The sequence below is a fragment of the Tupaia chinensis genome, unplaced genomic scaffold, assembly GCF_000334495.1.
Source record: "Tupaia chinensis unplaced genomic scaffold, TupChi_1.0 Scaffold000569_1, whole genome shotgun sequence".
Lineage (NCBI taxonomy): Eukaryota > Metazoa > Chordata > Mammalia > Scandentia > Tupaiidae > Tupaia > Tupaia belangeri.
Genome location: NW_006160083.1, coordinates 1965856 through 1986316, shown reverse-complemented (window position 1 = coordinate 1986316; position 20461 = coordinate 1965856). Strand labels below are relative to the sequence as shown.

Sequence of the window (20461 nt, the reverse complement as noted above, 5' to 3'; positions counted from 1 at the left end):
GGGACCAATTTATATGTCGAAATCTGAACCCCCAGTGCCTCAGAATGTGACAGTCTTGGGAGAGTGGGTCTCTAAAAAGGTAACTGAGTTGGCCAGCCACAGCGGTGCTGTCATAACGCAAGGCTCTGTGATGCTGAGGCCATGTGGAAAGGCACCACGTGCACTTCTAAAATCTCTCTGTGCATATCAGGTGCCCATGCATGTGCCTGGGATCCTGGCTGAGACTGGGGGGGGTTAACAGTGTGGCATAAAGACCCTAATAAGGGTGCCTGTCTCTTGCTCTTCTGTCTCCTTCTCTCATGGAAGAAATAGACTTTACAGAAGTAATTAAGTTACACAGAATTGATATATAACTAAGTTATAATGAGGTTGTTAGAATGGATCCTGATCCAGTATAATTGGTATCCTTGTAAGAAGAGATTAGGACACAGAAAGAAGTCAAGGAAAGGCCATGTAAAGACCATGGAGGGGCTGCCCCCGTAGTGCAGTAGCCACGCCCTGTGCCTACAGACCAGACCCCACATGGCCAACCAGCGTTCAAATTGCAGCTCCAGCTGCTTGAAAAACACACTGGGCACCTGTGTGGATGTGCCCCAAATCCTGATATGATGGAGAAATGGAGGGGAAAGAAATACAATGTAGCTTTCCCCATTGGGAAGTGCTTTCTCATTCTTTCTGTTTCTCTTTCTCTCTTTCCTAGTGAAAGTAATAAAAAAAAAAAAGAAAGAAAGAAAATAAATAGAGATACAGAGAGAAGATGGCTATCTATAAATGAAGGAGAGAAGCCTCCATAGAAACTTCTCCTGGTTTTGAGCTTGGAACAGAACTGTGAGAAACTAAATTGATGTTGTTCAAGCCACCTCATGTGTGGTACTTTGTCATAGTAGCTCTATTTTTCACTTTCCAGATGAGAACAGCACCCCAAACAAAAATCTCTCCAGACATTGCCAAAAATTCTTCAGTGGCAAAATTACCCCGAGATAAGAACCACTGCTTTAAATATATATGTTTATACCAATACCAGTGTGAAAGTGAATTTTTTATTGTGTGCTGCTATTAAAAAATTTTTTAATTCCCACCTTGGAACCCTATCATAGCACTCTGGTACGTAAGTGACTAAGTGACAGATGTGCTAAGGTATTGATCCTTTAGCACAGGTAGTCTGGAGAGACAGGCCCTGAGCCAGTTATGCCAAAGGACTACAGCAATACAATTTTTGTGCATGCTGTGATGTGAAAAAGGTTAGGTAACATTGATTTACAAAGCCCCCTTCAACTTTTTAGATGGGCAAACTGTGGATCAACTTAGTTGAATGATCATGCACTATCATTCATGGTGTTACTGACAAATTTAGGATTCAGAACCAAGAATTTCTGATCTCCGTTCAGGGATTTTACCATCACAGAGTTCATTTTTAAAAAGTTGTTTCTTGAGGGAAGAAAAATCAATAAACATTTTGAGGAGATAGTGCTTTAACCTGCAGTCTCCACAAAGCCAAACCTGAGACAAAAGTTGCATGCTGATGCTATATTGGTATAGTATAATTCAAGGACCAAAAGAGTGGGGGAAGTGAGGAAGGAACCGGAAAACAAATACAGTGACACACACTGCACTGGCCACAACTGAGAAACATAGCCTGGTTCTTGGTTATGCGCAGCTTTTTTCAGAGACAAAGAGATTCTCTTTGCACTTAGAAACAATGTGTTGAAACTCCTAGGACTTCTCTCTGTGAGGTGTGGCTGGGTGTTAGTGGGACAGCAGATGGCATAATGGTTACGCCCCTGGACTCCCACGTAGTCAACCATGGTTCAAGTCCTGGACCCAGCAGCATAAAACTCACACCGGGTGCGTGTGCGTGTGTGCCCAAAATCCCAAGAGGAGAATGGAGGAGAAGGGATTGCTGCATGACCATCCTCCCTGGGGGGTAATTTGTCGCTTTCTGTCTCTCTGTCTTTCCAACAGGTGCACGCACCCTATAGCAAAAATCTCTCTTAAAAAAAGAAACAAACTGTATAGGGAGGCTGGTAGGGAGAGAAACAATGAGAAAGCTATGTAGTAGCTTCTTCCTTTGTCTCCTTTCTTGGTCAACTTGGCTCCATGGGACATTAACTGCCCTGTACTTCTAGGCTATATACTGGACCCTTTTGAGAATCTGATGAGAAAGGCAGATCCTACATCCTGTAAAGCAGGATTTCACTGAGGCCCCACAGTTGTAGAAATTTGGGTCCACTCAGAAGCACTGGGTGCAGTGGTCCTCATTTTAGCAGTGTGATGGAGCCACGCCAAAGACCAGCCCTGGTCTCATGGAAAAGAGACAACTGCCAATGCACTGGAGGCAGCAGCCAAGTCCCGGGATTTCAAGTCCAGGCGAGGAAGCACAGACACTGCATCTACTACCGATAAAATAGATTGCAGGGATGAATTACAGACACTGCTGTTAACTCCAGTGACAACACCTATACTGAGCTCAAAGCCAAAGGATCTGATCCAAGGTGTGACACGCTTTCTCCTTTTGCTGAGTCTCCATTTACTTATTTCCATGATAAAGAAGTTGAGTTAGGTCATGGGTTAAAAAGTCTAACAATGGCTAAATACAATTAGAAAAATTGGAAGAATTAGCTGTGTGTGTTTTGCTGGCGATGGAGTGAACTTACAGGAATGTGTTTTGTATAAAGAAAGCCTCTTTACACAGCTGCCACTCGTTGGTGGGAACAGACTTAGTATTGCCAGTTATGCTGTCTTTTTTTAGGGGAGAACTTGAAAATCTGAATTTTCATGAGGTGTGTCCATGTTTATAAATGTTTGTTCAATTTTTTTGAAAGCACCACATGAACCAAATGAAATGCATCTGTCAGACATTTCGACCACCAGTTAGTCATCTCTTGCCTGGACCATCTCTAAGATTCTTTCAGCCTTCAGATTCTCTGGGATACTGAGGTCAAAATTATAATGCCTTTTTCAAGTTTTTTCCCTCCAGATAACATTTTGTAAGTGTTTTTTATATACTAGAACTATAGGATTGCTTTATATGTATTATCTCGCTTAATCTTTATTTCAGTTAAAATTGCTGTGCAGGGACCAGCAGTTGGTATAATGGCTATGTCACTGGATTCCCATGTAGTCGACCACAGTTCAAGTCCTGGACCTAGTGGCTTAAACTCATGCCGGATGTGTGTGCGTGCATGCCCAAGATAACCGAGAGGAGAATGGAGGAGAAGGGATTGCAGCATGGCCATCCCCCCAGGGAGTGATTTCTTGCTTTTTGTCTCTTTGTCTCTCTCGGTCTGTCTGGTGAGCACACGCACCCTATAGCAAAAACGTCTCCCCCCACAAAAAAATTGCTGTGCAATAAACTATTCTAACGCTTTGTGATTTGAAACAAAACAAATTTGGGGCTGCGAGCAACAGAAGAGGCTCATGTCTGTGCCATGTGGTGTCATTGGAGCATCCTGACTGCGCTAGAGGATCCACTTCCAACACGGCCGGTAAGTGGTACTGACTGCCAGCTGGGAACTCAGCCACAGGGAGGGCAAGAGGCCCCAGATTCTCTCCTTGTGGGTGTCCGTGGGCTTCTAGGACTTCTCTCTGTGGGGTGTGGCTGGGTCCCCAGAACAAGCATCTCAAGATATAACAAGTAAAAGCTGCCAGTTTCTCAAGAGCCCAGAAACTGACACCACATAATTCTTTGGTACAACTGGTCACAGAGTCTAGATTAGGTATGAGGAACATAAGCCCCATTCCTTGATGGGAGAAGTGAAGAATTTTGGGTCCATCTTCCAAAACTGGCACATCTTCAAACAACCACATGAGTGACGCCTGCTATTAATACATCCCAATTTTACAGACAAGAAGTAGAAGAAGGGAAAGACTGAGTAATTGTTCAAAGCCACACGGCTTTCATGTGTCTTTCATATCTTTCTCCCTCCACAGCCCAGGCTCCAGTGGCTTTTCCTGCTCTGTCTATTCCTGTGATTAGTGTATATAAAACTCCAAATAGTTCATCATTCATGGCATGGATTTGCTGCTTGAAGGTAAAAGACCCAGGGGTCCACAAATGGAGAAAAATATTGAGTGGAGATTTTGTGTGATACTGAGTAGATGAAAAGGTAAAGGAACTCAGTAATAGGAGGGAGAAATATGGAAAGATTAGCAGGTAAGTGATCTATATGATGCTTGAATTTAAACAGAATAATATTATATCAGAAAGTCACTCTTGACTTATATGCCTTTTTGAAAAAAAAAAAATCCAGCTAGAGATCCACATATCCACTAAACATGCAGTGAAACTCTTTGAGCTTTTAAGAGGGAAAATGCTATATGTGAAGAGCAATTTTATTATAAGCTGAAACAAGCCCTATCAGCACATAGCAGGAGTATGTGTGTGTGTTTTTTTTATTGTGTCTTCAGAACTAAATGTTAAATAGAGCTTTTTTTTTTTTCTGTAATGCAAGTGGTCCTTAGACGTTCAATATGAAACTCAGTTCTAGCCTGTGAAAATAGCCCTTGATCTCTAAAAGAAATATAAAAATGTTTAAAATGCAGGGAGAGCAAGACACATTACTGGTTTTTTGACTTAAACAAATTTCCTCCTAATAGGAAGACAGAAGAATAATTCAAAACTACAGAAATAACTTAAATGTGTTTTAAAGTATTCAGTGTATAGTGGTAGTTTGGTTTACATTGACATTCTTTAACTCTGAAATTTATACTGTTTATTTTATTTTTTTAAAGAATTATTTTATTGAACTTTATTTATTTATTTATTCATTCATTTATTTTAATTTGACCAGGGAGGGATAGATCGAGAGAGAGAGAGAGAGGAGGAAAGCAAGAATGCAAGCCACCCAGCTGGGATTTGAACCATGGTGGGCAATGTGGGAGTCCAGAGCCCTTAACTACCACATCATCTGATAGCCCCCATACTATTTATTTTTTTAAAAACCTCTCTTTCCTTAGTCCTAAAAATAAGTATGGATTAAAATTATTTTTTCTAGTAGTAAAAGTCTTTGCTCACCATATTCAACACACTAGAACATGGTGACCATGGTGAGCAGGGCGAGTTATTCAGTCACTGGACTTTCACATTCACCGTGGGCTGAGAAAGTCCCATTGCAACCTCAATACCTAGGACAGTGTTTGTGTTGAGTAGACATTCAATAAACAATTACTGGATGAAAGAGCTCTTTAATTTGTCTCAAGAAATAATATGTAGGCATACAGTCTATGTCCCCTTAATGGATTTCTATGGGACTCATCAAAATCTAACATTATGCTTAACCTCACTTCCTTTAATCGTTACAGATTAGCAAGGGTGGTAAAGATGATCTCTTCAAAACCTTTTTTACAAGTGAAAAAATTGAGTCTAGAAACACAGACTCTTAACAAAGCTGGCTTAGGTTCACGGATGCTACAGAGATCTGTATCAGGTAGTTCCCTACGCAAGTAGATAAAGATTTTGCAATACTCATTAACATGAAAGAGAAACACAGCTTTCCCTTACCTGACCAAGTGTGCTCATAGTCCCTAAAGGGGGGTTGGCCCAGGAAAAAATAAAAAGAATTCATAACATAAATCAGTGTTATCAACTGTGATTTCTTTTTCCTTCCTTCCTTCTTTCCTTCTCTCTTTCTCTTCTTCCTCCCTTTCTCTCCTTCTTTTGTACAAGTTCCCTGTTATTATTTTCACTGTCATTATATCGTCTATTTTACTTAGTGCCTACTAACTAAATGTTTATCAGGTGTCCATTGTGTTTATTAGAACAGCATCTAGACTCTGGTAAGTGTGCAATAAATTGTTGAAACAAGGGGGTAAGTAGAGTTGTGATGTTATATCATCCCCATGAGTCTCACTTGAGCAATATACTGGCTGGATTTATGGAGGATCACTTAGGACAGGCTTCTCCACTAGACCAGCACCACCATGCCTAGGGCCCAGGATGCCTCCAGGGACATATGAAGATGGTTTTTACTTTTCTCAAAATCAGAAAAAAAAAAAAAAAAGAATGTAATCCAGCTTGTGTTATATTCATCTTTAAACGAACACAGTCATGAAATTTATAATATAATTCTCATGGAGATAGGGCCCATGAAAGTCATAATATGCCTGTAGGCTCTGCTCTGGTACTTTAAAAACCAGTATACAGAACTATGGAAGTTTACTGATAACCTATCACCCTAAAATGAAGCTTAGTGTAAGCTACCAAGAGTTAGAAAAAAATGAGTTAATGTGGGACCAGCAGTTGGTGCAATGGCTATGTTGTTGGACTCCCATGTCATCGACCGTGGTTCGAGTCTCAGAACTGGTGGCTTAAACTCACACTGGGCGTGTGTGCGTGCGTACGTACTCCAGATCCTGGGAGGAGAAGAGATTTCAGCATGGCCATTTCCCCTGGGGGATGATTTCTTGCTTTCTGTCTCTCCGTCTCTCTCTGTCTTTCTGGCGAGTGCACATGCCCTATAGCAAACATATCTCAAAAAAAAAAAAAAGAGTTAATGTCTGATTCCCTTTTTTTTTTTTCAACCACAAATCCCTCTTTTTTCTTTTAGTTTCATTATTTTAAATCCTTGAGGGGTACAGCATCACATGGATTCTGTGTCCAATGGCTTTAGCAGGAAGGTTACTTCAGAATTTGGCTCGAACCATAACACTGTTTCCATGGGCATGGGTAACCTTTCCCCAGATTACTCTGGTTTTATTGGGTTTGCCATCAGGAGTCACTGTGTTGTTTTTTGCTTTGTACACATAAGCACACCTCTTGCCTAAATAGAATTCCATTTCATCTCGTGCATAAACACCTTCAATTTTAAGAAGAGCTGTGTTCTCCCTTTGGTTTCTGAGACCCCGCTTATAGCCAGCAAAAATGGCCTTGGACGACAGCCTTCCAGACATAGTTGCCTTTTAGAAGTCCTGTTCCCAGCAGGCCTCCACAGGCTCCAAGATGGCGGAAAGAGCTCTGATTGCCTTCTGAGAAAAGGCGAGCTAACCAAGGATTGTTAGAAAAGGAATGACCCTATTCCACTCTCTCAAAGTTTGCTGAAGAAAAGGGTTGATGAGTTTTTCCCATGGGCCTTATGCAAGGAAACTGTCTTGGGGCCCTCTCAGGTCTTGCCTTAAAAGGTTTTCCTGGGGTGTCAAGAGGGCCTCAGCAGAAGAGCGCCTGAGACAGCTCCAGGTTCTTAAGTGTCTGCATAAGGGGGAATGACCAGGTGGGGCTGAGGCAACTTGCTGAAAGCAAGAAATCACTGCCCACGCCCCTTGGGGAAGGGGATTGGACATATCACAATCCCTTCTCCTCTGTTCTTCTCTTGGGATTTTGGGCACACATGCACACATGCCTGGCGTGAGTTTCAAGCTGCTGGGTCTGGGACTCAAACTGGGGTCAACAACGTGGGAGTCCAACACCTTAACCTGCTAGCTCTAAAGGTTAAACTTTGAACCAGCTTTGCAAATTTGATTATTATGAGTCTGGGAATTATAAATTTCAGAATGGAGACCATCTTAAATGACCTTTTTATAAAGAGAGTAGTTGCAACGGGTTTTTTTCAATAGTGTGAGGGAACATCCCCATTGAAGTTTTTTATAGGGCGTGTGTGCTCACCGGAAAGACAGAAAGAGACAGGGAGACAGAAAGCAAGAAATCACCCCTGGGGGGATGGCCACGCCACAATCCCTTCTTCATTGTCCTCTTGGGATCTTGGGCGCACATGCATACGTGCCCGGCGTTGAGTTTAAGCCACTTGGTCCGAGACTAGAACTGTGACCAACTCCATGGGAGTCCAGTGACATAGTCATTATGCCAACTGCTAGTCCCCCCATTGAGGAAGTTTTAAAGGCATCATGGGAGAACAAAAATGGGCAATTTGTTCAGTATTAGGAATCTCAAGAAAAATATTCCCCAACAATTAATAACTTCAGACATGGCTATGGAATAATCACTCAATGTAAATGAGCAAATAATCACAAATTTAACTCTTGATTCTACATGCCAAGTTCTAAGTGAGAATTGCCCCTAAAGGCAGCTTTAACTAAAGAATAATTGAAACGTGACATTCATATAGAAATAGGAGAGGCTTGGATGATACTAGAGAAATCACCACTTCATGGTGAGGATTGGTGATTAATGTAGTCTTGATATGTACAATATGTGTTTGATTATGATCATTTTTACTTATATAAAATATTCATGGAAAATCTTGAAAATTTAGAGAACTTATTTTTTTTGGAAGAGTCTAGTGGAATTGTTTAGTACTAAAAGTTAATGTTCCAAATAAACTATTTTTTCAAATTTCTACACTTTGAATCATAAATTTTTTTCAGTTTCTATGTAACTTATAAAATATCTATGAAATATCATAACCTTAATAGTAATAAATGAGAAGTCATTTATTGAGATATATATATATCAATAATATATATATATATATATATCTAACATATTTTTCTCCAATTATGTAATAAAGATACTTTCTACTTTCTTAAAAACATATGGATACAATTTACTTATGAATGAAGAAATTAATAAATGATGAATTTTTCTCACAAATACTTGACCATGGAAAGGTGGTGTAAAGATTAAAGGCAGGGAGCAAATATAAACAAAATTGTTTTTTTAAGATTTCAAGACCCACTTTTGAGTTTATGTAATAAATAATTCTTTCTGGCTCATTTATTATTATTATTGTTATTATTATTATTATTATTGCCAACAAACATTTCTAAGACATAAAATAATTTTAAAATATTTGCTCATAGAAATACCACCAGATAGACTTTTTTATTTTTCCGTAGGGTGTATGCAACTCACCAGAGAGAGACAGAGAAAGGGAAAGTGAGAAATCACTCCCCAAGGAGGATGGCCACACTGTAATCCCTTCTCTTTCATTCTCCTCCTGGAATTTCGGACATACACACACATGTACTCAGTTTGATTTTCAAGCTGCCAGGTCTGGGACTCGAATTGTGGTTGGGCATGTGGGAATCTAGTACCTTAACCAGTATACCCCCTGCTGGCCCCTGCCAGGTAGATTTTTCTTAGGACACTCTAGGTCCAAAATACTCATCTGCTACCTTGCACAGAACTGATACTTTAAGGACCCAATCCCATCTCATCCAATCTGAGCCTATTCAAATCTAGTTTGGTGCATTGTACATTTATGGGTCAACTAAGACAGAGTTTAGCAATTAGTGGGCTACAAATACGAGTAGTCCATATTTAACTTCAAAGAGATTATGTATTCATCTAGTGAACATTTTCTGTGTGCCAGACTTGTTATAAAAATTGTAGATATAATTCTTCAAAAGACAATTAAGGTTCTTCTCATGTGGAGCTTACACATTATAATGGGAACATAAACATTGAAAAAGTATATTTAAATGTCATTGTTACAAAACAGTACAGAGTATTATGGGAGCACATGATAGGGATACCTCACTTAGTTTGTAGCACCAGTTTGGTAAGAATTCTAGGGCTGGGAACAGACACTAAATTAAGCCAATTATTATAAAACCAGGAGATGATAAATGATAAAGAAATATTCTCAAGCTACAAAGAATAGAGGATGAAACTGACTAATTCTGACTGGTACATGACTATAGAAGATAATAATCTGGAAACCTTCCCAAAGTAGATACGCTTTGAATTACACATTGAGGGACTTTGTGTTAGGGTTACAGACTAAAGCACTGTCACAACCACCAAACAAATTCCAAGACATAGAGGCATGAACAAAGTACTGCCTTGTAACAGATCAGGTATCAGAAGGCACTACCATCCTCCATACATGACTTTCATCTTTGGCTCCAAGATGCTGCTCTTATTCCTGTCATTAAATATGGATCCCAGCCATCAGAATGAAAGGAAGGCAAAGGGATTATAGACCTACTCCTTTAAAGAACATAAACCAGAAAGCATCCATCAAGGTTTTCACATCCTACTGATAAGAACTTAGTTATATGATCACATCTAACTGCAAAGGAGGTTTGAAAGTGTAGTCTTTATCTGTGGAAACATGTGTCTAGCTAAATCTTAGAAAACCTACTAAAAGAAAAAGGAGAATGAATGTAAGCAAACAAGAAGTCTTTTCTGCTATAAATCCCTTAAAGACTGTGTATAACAAAAATGGAACTTCCTCCCATAGAAAATTATGGCATTGAATACTAGCATCTTTTCTGTACTCAGTAACCATTTATGAAATTTGATAGAACTAAAGAGAGCAGAAAGCTACCTATCAAACATATTTGGGGGTGGGCAGCAGGTGATATGATGGTTAAGGCATTGGATTCCCACATGACCGACCATGGTTTGAATCCTGGACCCAGTGGTATGAAAAATCATGCTGGGTGCATGTGTATGTATGCCCAAATCCCAAAAAAGAATAGAAGAGAAGGGATTACAGCTTGGCCATTCCTCCTGGGGCGTGCTTTCTCACTTTTTCTCTCTCTGTGTCTCTCTCCAGGGACTACACATGCCCTTTGGTAAAAACCAAAAACAAGCAAACATTTTCAACCTAATCAAGTAATTCCACTTCTAGGAAATTACCTACAAAGTCTCATACAACATGAGTATATCTATATTTACATGTTGCTGTATTTGCAACAAGAAAGTAGGTACTACCTCAAGGCTCAATAATATAAGATTGGGTAAATAAATTATGGTAAATTATGGTACATCTAAATAATAAAACACAATGCAGCATTTGAAAATAATAAAGTAGGTGTATCAATACATGTAACAACAAGGAACAGTAGTGATGACAAAAATGAAAAGTGATAAAACAGGCTATATAATAAGTTATATATTATTTCTCTCAAAAATTACATATATGCTACTTTAAAGAGTGTACAATAAAGGTAATGATTATATGTATATAATTATATAATATATGCATATATATGTATACATAAATACATGCATGTATAAATTTCTATGTAGAAAATTAATTACTCTTGGACAATATAAGTGTGAGGTGAAGGAACAGGGACTTCTATTTTTACTTTATATAGTTCTATATTTTTGAAATTTTGTATGTGTTACCTCTGTAATAGCAAAACAAAGAGAGCAGAAGGCATATCAGATGTTAATGTGCTTATATTTTCTCCCCATAAACAAACACACAAGCTACATACATTAAACCAAAAACCATTACTTTTAGTTGGTCTTTACATAGAGATAAAAGTCACTTGGGAAAAAAAGGTACACTTTTTGCTGGGTTGATTTATATGTCACACTAAGGAAAGAAATCTAACGTTCATTTCACTAGCTGAAGAACTTCATAATGTGTTCCATTTCTCATTCTACTATTGAACATAAGTGGCCCCTAGCTAAGAAAATAATAGAGCTAGGGACCAGTAGGTGACGTAGTTAGTGGTTAAGGCACTTGACTCTCAGATAGTTGACCACAGTTCAAGTCCCAGACTCGGCAGCTTGAAACTCAAGCTGGGTGCAAGTGTGGGCATGCCCAAAATCCCAAGAGGAGAATGGAGGAGAAGGGATTTTGGTGTGGCTGGTCTCCCCGAGGAGTAGGAGGTGTGTGTGTGCGATTTCTCTTTTCCCATCTCTCTGTCTCTCCAGTGAGTGCACACAGCCTATAGCAAAACGTCGCTCAGAAAAAAAGAGAGAGAGAGAGAAAGAAAGAATAAAGCTACATAGTGATTAACCTTTTTGAATCAAACATTTTGCTGTCACCTCATTAGGTTTTTTTTTTACCTCATTAGTTTTTAGCATCCTATAGCACTGAAGAAATTCACACAAGAAATTCTTCTGATATTTTGCAAACAAAAGAGAACCATGCTTTTCTTAAGATCAAATGATGTTGCAAAAATCATCAATGATCAGACTGAAATAAAGATTGAGAATATGAGTGAACCAGTTCCCGAATATTTAATTAGGCAGTTCAGTCTGGTGGTTAACTAGGAATCTCATCAATCTCCTTGTATTTCAGTTCTGAGCTGCAAGATGTATATTTTATGTGTTAATCAGAAGGTATTAATATAAATTAGTTCAAATTCTAGAGAATTATTGGCTTCAAACTTGGCTTTGTTTCCTTTTAGTTATATGCACTTGGTCAAGTAACTTAATTTACTCATGCTTTAATTTTATTATTTGTAAAATATGGGTAATAATAATTAATTCTTAGTGTTATAAAGAGTTTATCACAATGCCTGGCACATAATTCTGATGAAAAGGAACTCACGATGATGCTGTTGATGATATTTGCTGACTACAGTTTGAGGAAAAGATTCTTTCCAATTCATTCATATCCTCTCCCCTTCTTTCCTTTATTCCTTCTTCCCTTCTTTTTTCCCTGCTTCCTTTCCTTCTCTTTTTAGAAGTGTTTATTATTTTAACCTGTTTTCTATTTCTGGCAAAGAAACTATGTAATTGTACCTTTCTTCTGGGTATTATCTGCCAAGCAGGTGTAAGAGTGCAGCACAATATAATTTAGGAGAAACCTAATTTTAGGTATCGGGTTCTTGCTTCCCCCTGTGTGTGTGGACTCAGCAGTGTCCTCACACCATTGGCAAGCTGTGTGAAAGCGCCGAAGCAGGCAGACAGTATGACCCTGCAATGCCCAAAGAGTCAATTTTCTAAAGTCTTGTATTTGAATTGAGTTTATTTATTTATTTTTTTCATAAAGGTTTGGGTTAGGAGGGAGTAAGTAGATGGGTTCTCATAATTGCTGAGCAGAGTAAGGTTTTCTTTTACCTCCGTCAGAGCAGATGAAAAAGCTGTTTTGTCATATTGAAGCACAAGGTCTAAAGATTCTCTGGAGAATTTAACAAAGTAAATGCATAGGGTATAATTTGGATTGTATTTGTATAAATATATTGTAAAATCTATCTGATCTTTCCTATCTTTACCATCTAGAATGCTTTTCATGTACAAATATTTTTCCCCAAAATAAAATTATTAGAGGTTGCAAATATTCCCAAGTGAAACTATTTTTAAGAAAATCATAAAAATCTCTATCAGAGTTCTATTTATAGTCTTCAGAAAAGTTTTAAAAATCAGTTGTATTACATAATCCTAATAAGTCTATTTGTATCTGGAAACTACTCAAAAAGGGTATTTTAAATGACCTAAAAATCTTACTAACCTCCAAGAAAAAAACAATTCCAAGATCAACTGAAAGTCTAGGGGTTTAAGGAGAATGGGAGAAGAGAGGATTGGAAGGAAAAAGAAATAAGAATTTTGAAAAGGAGAAAAGGTAAGAAAATAAATAATTTTTAAAAGTTTGTCAGTTTATTTCTTCCCGGAATGAAAGAGACGAAGAGAAATCACCCCCAACAGAATGTTGAGACTGTGATTCACTTACTTCCCACAACCAGCCCTGGATAATGGGCACATGTGTGCCCAGCATACTCACGGAGGTCTCCGGATACAAACCCAGAATCTTCCCACGTGAGTCACGCTCACAGAGCATTGCACTTCACTACTGTGCCACCGTCCAGCACTCAAGAAAAGAAATAATTTCTTCAAAGTATGTATTGTGAGTAGTGGTTCTATGATAACCACACAGGGTGTCACTAGGGTAGATCATCACCTCACCACTGCTGTTGGCCATATTTCTTGGCCTTTGAGTAGCTATCCATGTGAGCTGATCTGGTGCCAGATATTCTTCTACGTGCTTTGCTTGAGTTAACTCAGTTATTCCTTCTTACAAAGTGATGAGGGTGGTCAAATGATTGGGTTGTCAGGAAAGTCATGACATGTTTTTGCATACAGAAAAACACGTTATGACTTTCCCGATGACTAAATATTATTTTCATTTCACAGATAAGAAAACTGAATGACAAGAGTGTAAGTAACGGACTCAACTACAAACTGTAGAGCCAGGGCGTAATGAACTCAATCAGTGTGATTCCGTAACATGTGCCATCACTCCTGCTGCTACTCTCTTCCCAGGGGAAAAGGACTTTAGGCAAGATGTATCTGTTCTTTGGGCTTCATTTGCCACATTCAAAAACTGCTGTGGGTGATATGAGATTAACTAGAAGCTGTTGTGCCCTATGAGTTTGTAAAAACATGAGGGTGATCCAAGGATAATGTCAAAAATGATGAGCGTTCTGGAAAACACAGCTAATGATAAAAGACAAAAATAATTAGGATGATTGAGCTTTTGTAAAGGAGGAGTGTTTTTTTTTTTTTCCTAGTTGCATTCTAGTAAGTTCATAGAATAATAGTAGTAGTTGTAGAAAAGAGTAGGAGGGAAATTCTGACTCTATTGACTCTCCATAAAACCTTAACTGAAAATTTAATTTCTTTGAACAATGGGAGTAACAGTAGTACATACTTAAAATTACAAGGAAGGAATTAAATGAATTATGTCTATAGAGGTACTTAGCATTCTGTCCAGCATCTAGTTAACATTTTACAGGAGTCATTATTATGATTACTGTTGCTACAATTACTCCTTGAGGTCGACGGCAAATTCTTTGACATGAGTTTTGGTCCTCTGACTTGCATGTATTCAAGCCTATCCATATTTGCACAGACCTTTTTTTGTTTAAAGCAACGATGGAAATGGTAATAGTAAAAATATGTTATGCTGTGAGTTCATGTTGGCCATTTCTATATGGATTTTTCTATCAGTTATAACTGTTTCAAGAACAATCCTATTACATATCTGGAATTTCCACGGGAAGCTTATGGAATCTTTTTTTTATTTTAACATTTAAGCATAGGGAGTTGTTTTTTTAAGTTTTTTTCTTTCATAAGCAAGAGAGAGAGAGAGAGTCACCTCCACCACGGTCTCCCTGCCAAAATCTACTCCCAGCCTTATCCAGCCCTATATCACGGGCACTCACGGGCCCAGCCTATCCAGGGAGGTCCTTGGATGCCAGCCTGGAACCTTCCCAGGTGGTTCCCCTTCACAGAGTGCTGTATTTTACTACTGTGCTGCTACCAGCCCCAAAGAATCTTACTTTTTAATGAAATTATAAACCAAACAAATACATATACATATTTTTGCACATCTTACTGCATCTATTGAAGACAGAAACATAAAAAAAGTAAAGATAATTTTAGTCAATTTGAGGGTTGAGAGATAATGCTGTATTTATTGTGAAATTATAGTCCTTGAAAATATCTCTACACCATCTCCTGTCCTATGTACCAGTGGCCCTGTACAAACCGAACACACTAACGAATACACACACAGATGTGCGGTCGGCCTTGCTTTCATACTCACTTACCTAAGGAAGGGCTTGGGAAGCTACTTTCCTAGCGGGGTGAGCGCCTATGAGCAACCAGCCTAGGCTATGTTTTACTGTAGTAGCTCCATTCACAGTAGTGTGACCAGAGAGGAGAACGTATGACACTTGGACGGACTTCTACTTACGACTTATTTCCAGTGTTTTAGGTCTTGTAATATATGGGTAGAGTTTCCTCTTGGATTAAGTTGGTTCAGGTAAAACTTTAAATTACTTTCTCCTCTGTCAGAAGACACACAGGAAGGTGAAACATAGGTATGTTTTTCCCTGAGAACAAGACTGACTTAATTTGCCTGGACAGAGCAAGTCCTTCTATTGCAGATTAAGACTTTTGTGTTTTTTTTGTTGTTTTTTTTTTTTAAGGAGACAATTGTATGTAGAAATATTACTTTAAAAACTTATTCCTCTATATTTTCCATGAGAGAGAGAGAGAGAGAGACAGAGGAACCCACAAGGAAGTTTTCATGCCACAATCAACTCCCGGTCCTAGCCGGCCTATATCCCAGGCATGCACCTGCATGACAAGCATGCTCAGGGCAGTCTCGGGACATGAATCTAGGACCTCCCTTATGTGGGTCCGGTTGCATTACCATCACATGCCTTAGCTTTTGTAGTTTTGATTCGAGATGAATCCCCTTTGAGATTCAAAATTGTTACTTTTGTAACTAATTTTTTATTTGCTTGTTTAGCAAATATTGAGCATTTAAAAAAATTGGACATAAAATATTTCCTACTACAGTGTAATGTAAGATTTGTGAAGGCAGAAATCTTGCCCAGCTGCTTACAGAACCTGGAACAGTACTAGCACATCATAGGCATGCAATCCTTACTTGCTGAAAGAGTAAGCCAGGGTTTGTCTACTTTGGCATAACTGATGTTTTCCAGATAATTCTTTGTTGCGGATGGCTGTCCTCTGTATTGTAGGATGTTGAAGTGCATCTCTGGCCTCTACTCTCTGGATGCCAGTAGCACACTCTCCCCAGCTGCGACAACCCAAAATTTCAGAGTGTCAAATGTCTCCTGGAGGAAGGAAAGACCCATATAACAGAACCAGAACCAAAGCAGTAAATGAATAGCTCGCCTTCACATGTCAAAAGAGGATGTCTTCATAACTATGAGTCCTTGGCCCAAAACGAAAGAGACTTTGGAAATGACTTGATTTACAAAATCAATTCAGGCCACTTGAACATTAGTTCCCCACCAAGTTTAACATTATTGAGACATTCCAATAGATTTGTGACAGTAAGAGGAATATCATCCTTCACAAACTTGAGACAAAAGAGAAGTGTCCGGTCACTGATAGTTATATTGTGGCTGTTTAACCATCTGTCTAACTCTCCCAAATAACTCCTTAGGGAACCCAAGGATATTTCATGTCTGAGACAGAGATTCTAACCCGAAGTCTACAAAATATTTAACATTGCAAATGTGAAATGAAACTCTGGGTAATTTTGGTGATGCAGCTGTTGAAAGCACATACATTTCTAGAATGTGAAAAACATTCTCTAACAATGTGCAATTGTTGTCTAGTTATTACATCGCCATTGCCCATGATTCTAGCTTCCTTCACATGGTGTTTGGAGAACTGGGAAAACATGCCGCCATACTAGCAAAGAAAGACGTTGGGTGTGCCGAGACCTGAGGGAATAGGCTCAATATTCGCACTTTAATAATCATGCTCGGCATCAGTGCCAAGTTCTACATGTAAGTAGACTCTATTTTAAATAAATCTCTCTCCCTCTCTAAAGAGATAGCTAGAAATGTGTAGATGACCTTGGACAAGTTACTTAGCCTTTCTAAGCCTGAATGTGTCCATTAAAGGAGAGACTGTAATGATACTTAAATGAGGTATGTGAAGTCCTTAGCAAGTGCCTGGCATGTAGCAGAGGCACAATTGATATTAGCTATTATGCTAATCATCATCATCATTAAACATGTGCAGAAGACGTTGTACCCTGTAAGCTAGCTGCAAAGAACATGATGCAAAGAACAATGCAAGGGCGATCCGGTCATACCGAACTAAGGCAGCATTTTAGCTCAAATACTTTATTCGTCATCAATCAACTGTTCTAGTAGAAAAAAAAAAAAAAGCCCTAAAAAAATCTCAGTTGCTTATACTCAAAAGTGCATTTCTTGCCGAACTGTATATCCATCAAGATCTGGTTGCAAGTTGGGAACCAGCAGTTAGCATAATGGCTATGTCGCTGGACTCCCACGTAGTCGACCATGGTTTGCGTCCCGGACCCGGTGGCTTAAAACTCATGCCGGGCGCGTGTGCGTGTGTGCCCAAGATCCTGAGAGGAAAATGGAGGAGAAGGGATTGCAGCATGACCATTCTCCCTGAGGGGGGCGATTTCTCGCTTTCTGTCTCTGTGTCTCTCTCTGTCTGTCTGGCGAGCATGCACGCCCTATGGCGAAAATCTCTCCAAAAAAAAAAAAAAATCTGGTTGCAAGTCTGCACATCTCATCCTTATGCCAGCACCCAGGCTGTCCGAATAGTCTCTATGTAAAAATTACATTCATCCTGGTAGAAGGAAACAAGCAAGATGGCAGATCACGTGCTAGTTCTTAAAACTTCCGCCCAGAAATGCATATGTTACCTCTGCCTATATTTTACTGGTCAAACCAACTCACATGACTACCATTGAGTAAACAGGACAGGACAAATATAAGGGAAGGACACTGCAGAGAGGGGCAGGACAGTGCTGGCATGCCTCTGAGTCTTCTTTTCTGCAGAAGTGCAGGGGTTGAGATATGTAACTCATACAAGTTGAGAGATTCTGGAGTGCCAAACTGTCCTAGATGTGTTACCTACAAAATCTCACTGAGTCTTCATAACAATCAACCAAGGTAGGTTTTGTGGTTCCATTTTACAGACTACAAAAAACAAGCTGAGGTCTTGTGGAGGTTAAAGACCTTGACCCATAAAATCAGATAGATAGACCAGATCCACTAAAGTAGCTCTCCGCTGCTTTGGTAGTTGCATAATGGCTTATTTTTGAAACAACTGTTTCTAATTGTTTTAGGGCCTATCTGCATGTAGGAAGAGCAGTAGGAACAAAACTGGCTAACTGCAGATGGTGCAACTGGCCGGCTGGGGTTCTTGTTAACTACATTTCTAGTCTTTCTCTTGCAAAATTCATGGGCAGGGGGCATCAAGACTGGAAACTCTCTCTCTCTTACCCTATTTTGGCTTACTGCCTTCCCCTCCCAGACTGCAAACTATTCCTTTCCATATTTCTCCTCCATTTCTAAATATTAAACATAACCCCCCTACACACACACACACACACACACACAAACTCCAAACCTTTTTGGCAAACCTTTGTAGTAAACAGATGGACTATCTGTGTTGCTGGGAGACCACTTCATACACGGAAATCAATCCAAAAAGAGTGAGAAGGAAAGGGACATATCAGCTACTTGGTGTAGTGGCTAAGAGCTCTTCTCTCCGTTCCCTCTTTCTTTTCTTTTTCTAATTCCTTTTGGCATTCAACTCTGGTTTTATTATCTGCTTGTAGAGCCTGGAGCAGACCACTTCCATGAGCTGCAGTTTCCTCATCTCTAAAATGGCAATAACCGTGCTCCTACCCCCCCCCCCCCACGGTTTAGTGCTACCACTCAAGGGGGTTTTGTGAATAGTTAATGAAACAGTGTTTATAAAGACCTCAGCAGTTTCTGGCTCATAGAAAGAACTCAGTTATGCTGTTGTCATTTGTTGAATACTATGTTCGGCAATGTTAGCCCACTAAGGGAGAAAAACATGTGAACCACCTTTCACTTAATTCCAAGGAAAGAGTCTGAGTAACTTCGGAGGTGGGGGTGGGTGGATGGGCATGGGGGGGGTGTTCATTTTTTTTTTTTTTGGAGAGATTTTCACTGTAGGGCGCGTGTGCTTGCCAGACAGACAGAGAGAGACATAGAGACAGAAAGCGAGAAATCACCCCCCAGGGGGGGATGGTCACGCCGCAATCCCTTCTCCTCCATTCTCCTCTCGGGATCTTGGGCACGCACGCACACGCGCCCGGCGGGGGTGTTCATTTGAGGGTCAGATTTTAGAAAAAGTCTCTCAGGAGAAACTGCCTGAGTTAGAAAGGTACTTTAATTTTCAACATCTGTTTAGTCTTATATGAGCTGTTTTGCCTGTGTTTAATTAAGCCTCACTAAATCTGTTTCTATTTTTTATTTTTCTAAGTTTTTGCTATAGGATGAGAGAGAGAGAGAGAGGTCAGCCTCTAGGGTAGATGGGCACGCCACGATCCCTTCTCTTAAGATCTCTGACACCCACGCACAGGTGGCTAGGGTGATTTCCGAGCCACACCGTGCTGTCCGCCATGTGGGGCCCAGCACCTTCAATTTCATGCCACCTGCTGGCTGTTTCTACTTTTTAAATGATCTTAATATATTTGCTCCTGACCTCACACAGTGACCGAGAGGATTATCTGCTTGGGACTCGTTCGAGATTCGTTGTCTCCATGTCTCTAGTCAATTGTGTGTTCCCTGGGTCCTGCCCTCTCCAGACTCGTGAGTATGTCCCTGCCATGTCCCATGTGCTCACCCTTGTCACTGTCTAGACCACATCGCCATGTTCACGTCCCTTTCTGTTTCCTCTTGGGAAAAAGCAGTGCTCATCCTTGTTTTTAATATTTTTAATTTTTTAAATGTACTTTAGCATCAGGCACTGCCCGGCCACATGAAAGACGGTCCAATGTTTGAGGGAACGAATGAACTAGACAACAAGTAAGTAGCCTTTCCTTGACGTTCAGAAGTCACTGGAACTCACACACATTCCCTGTGCAAGGTGCGGCTGTTCCTCTCCTACCTGGAAGCCTCCTCTGGTGAGGAGCAGTCTTGCTAACCGGGACCAACCCACTTTTCCTAACCAAGAGCCGCAAAGTTTCCCTGGAGCTCTAAGGCATCACCTGGTGCGCGCGGCATGGCCCTCACCAATGCCTCCCGGCTCTGCCTCGCCCACCTCCTCGCCCTCCCCTCTGGATCGCGCCTGGCCAATGGCAGCCTTCTCCTGGCAGCTTGGGTTTCTCCCCTCCCCTGTTGCCTCTGCTCTGTCCCAGCTCTTCCCTCCCCACCCATCGGCTGGCTTGGCTCGCCTCGTCCCCGCCGAGCAGAGCTAAGCGCTTAGCGAGGGGCGCAGGGCAGCGGCTCTCCCAGGCCCCCGGCCCTCGCCTGCCTGCTGCCGGGCCTTGCTCCTCCGGCTGTCCCCGAAGAGGCTCTGGCCTTGAGGACGGTGTTA

The 20461-nt window shown here is 40.3% G+C and overlaps 1 protein-coding gene and 1 pseudogene across 1 annotated transcript in view; one reads left to right on the top strand and one right to left on the bottom strand.

Moving 5' to 3' along the window:
- Positions 1-6555: 6555 nt before the first annotated feature.
- LOC106735908 (60S ribosomal protein L35a pseudogene) lies at positions 6556-6907 on the bottom strand (annotated as a pseudogene).
- Positions 6908-16812: 9905 nt separating this feature from the next.
- Positions 16813-20461, top strand: part of SYNPR (synaptoporin) — a 356658-nt gene continuing 353009 nt past the window's right edge. Inside the window, exons 1-3 of the mRNA XM_006158033.1 lie at positions 16813-16914; positions 19637-19738; positions 19883-19950. The gene's annotated coding sequence lies outside the window, so the exon portion shown is untranslated. The remainder of the gene's footprint in view (positions 16915-19636; positions 19739-19882; positions 19951-20461) is intronic.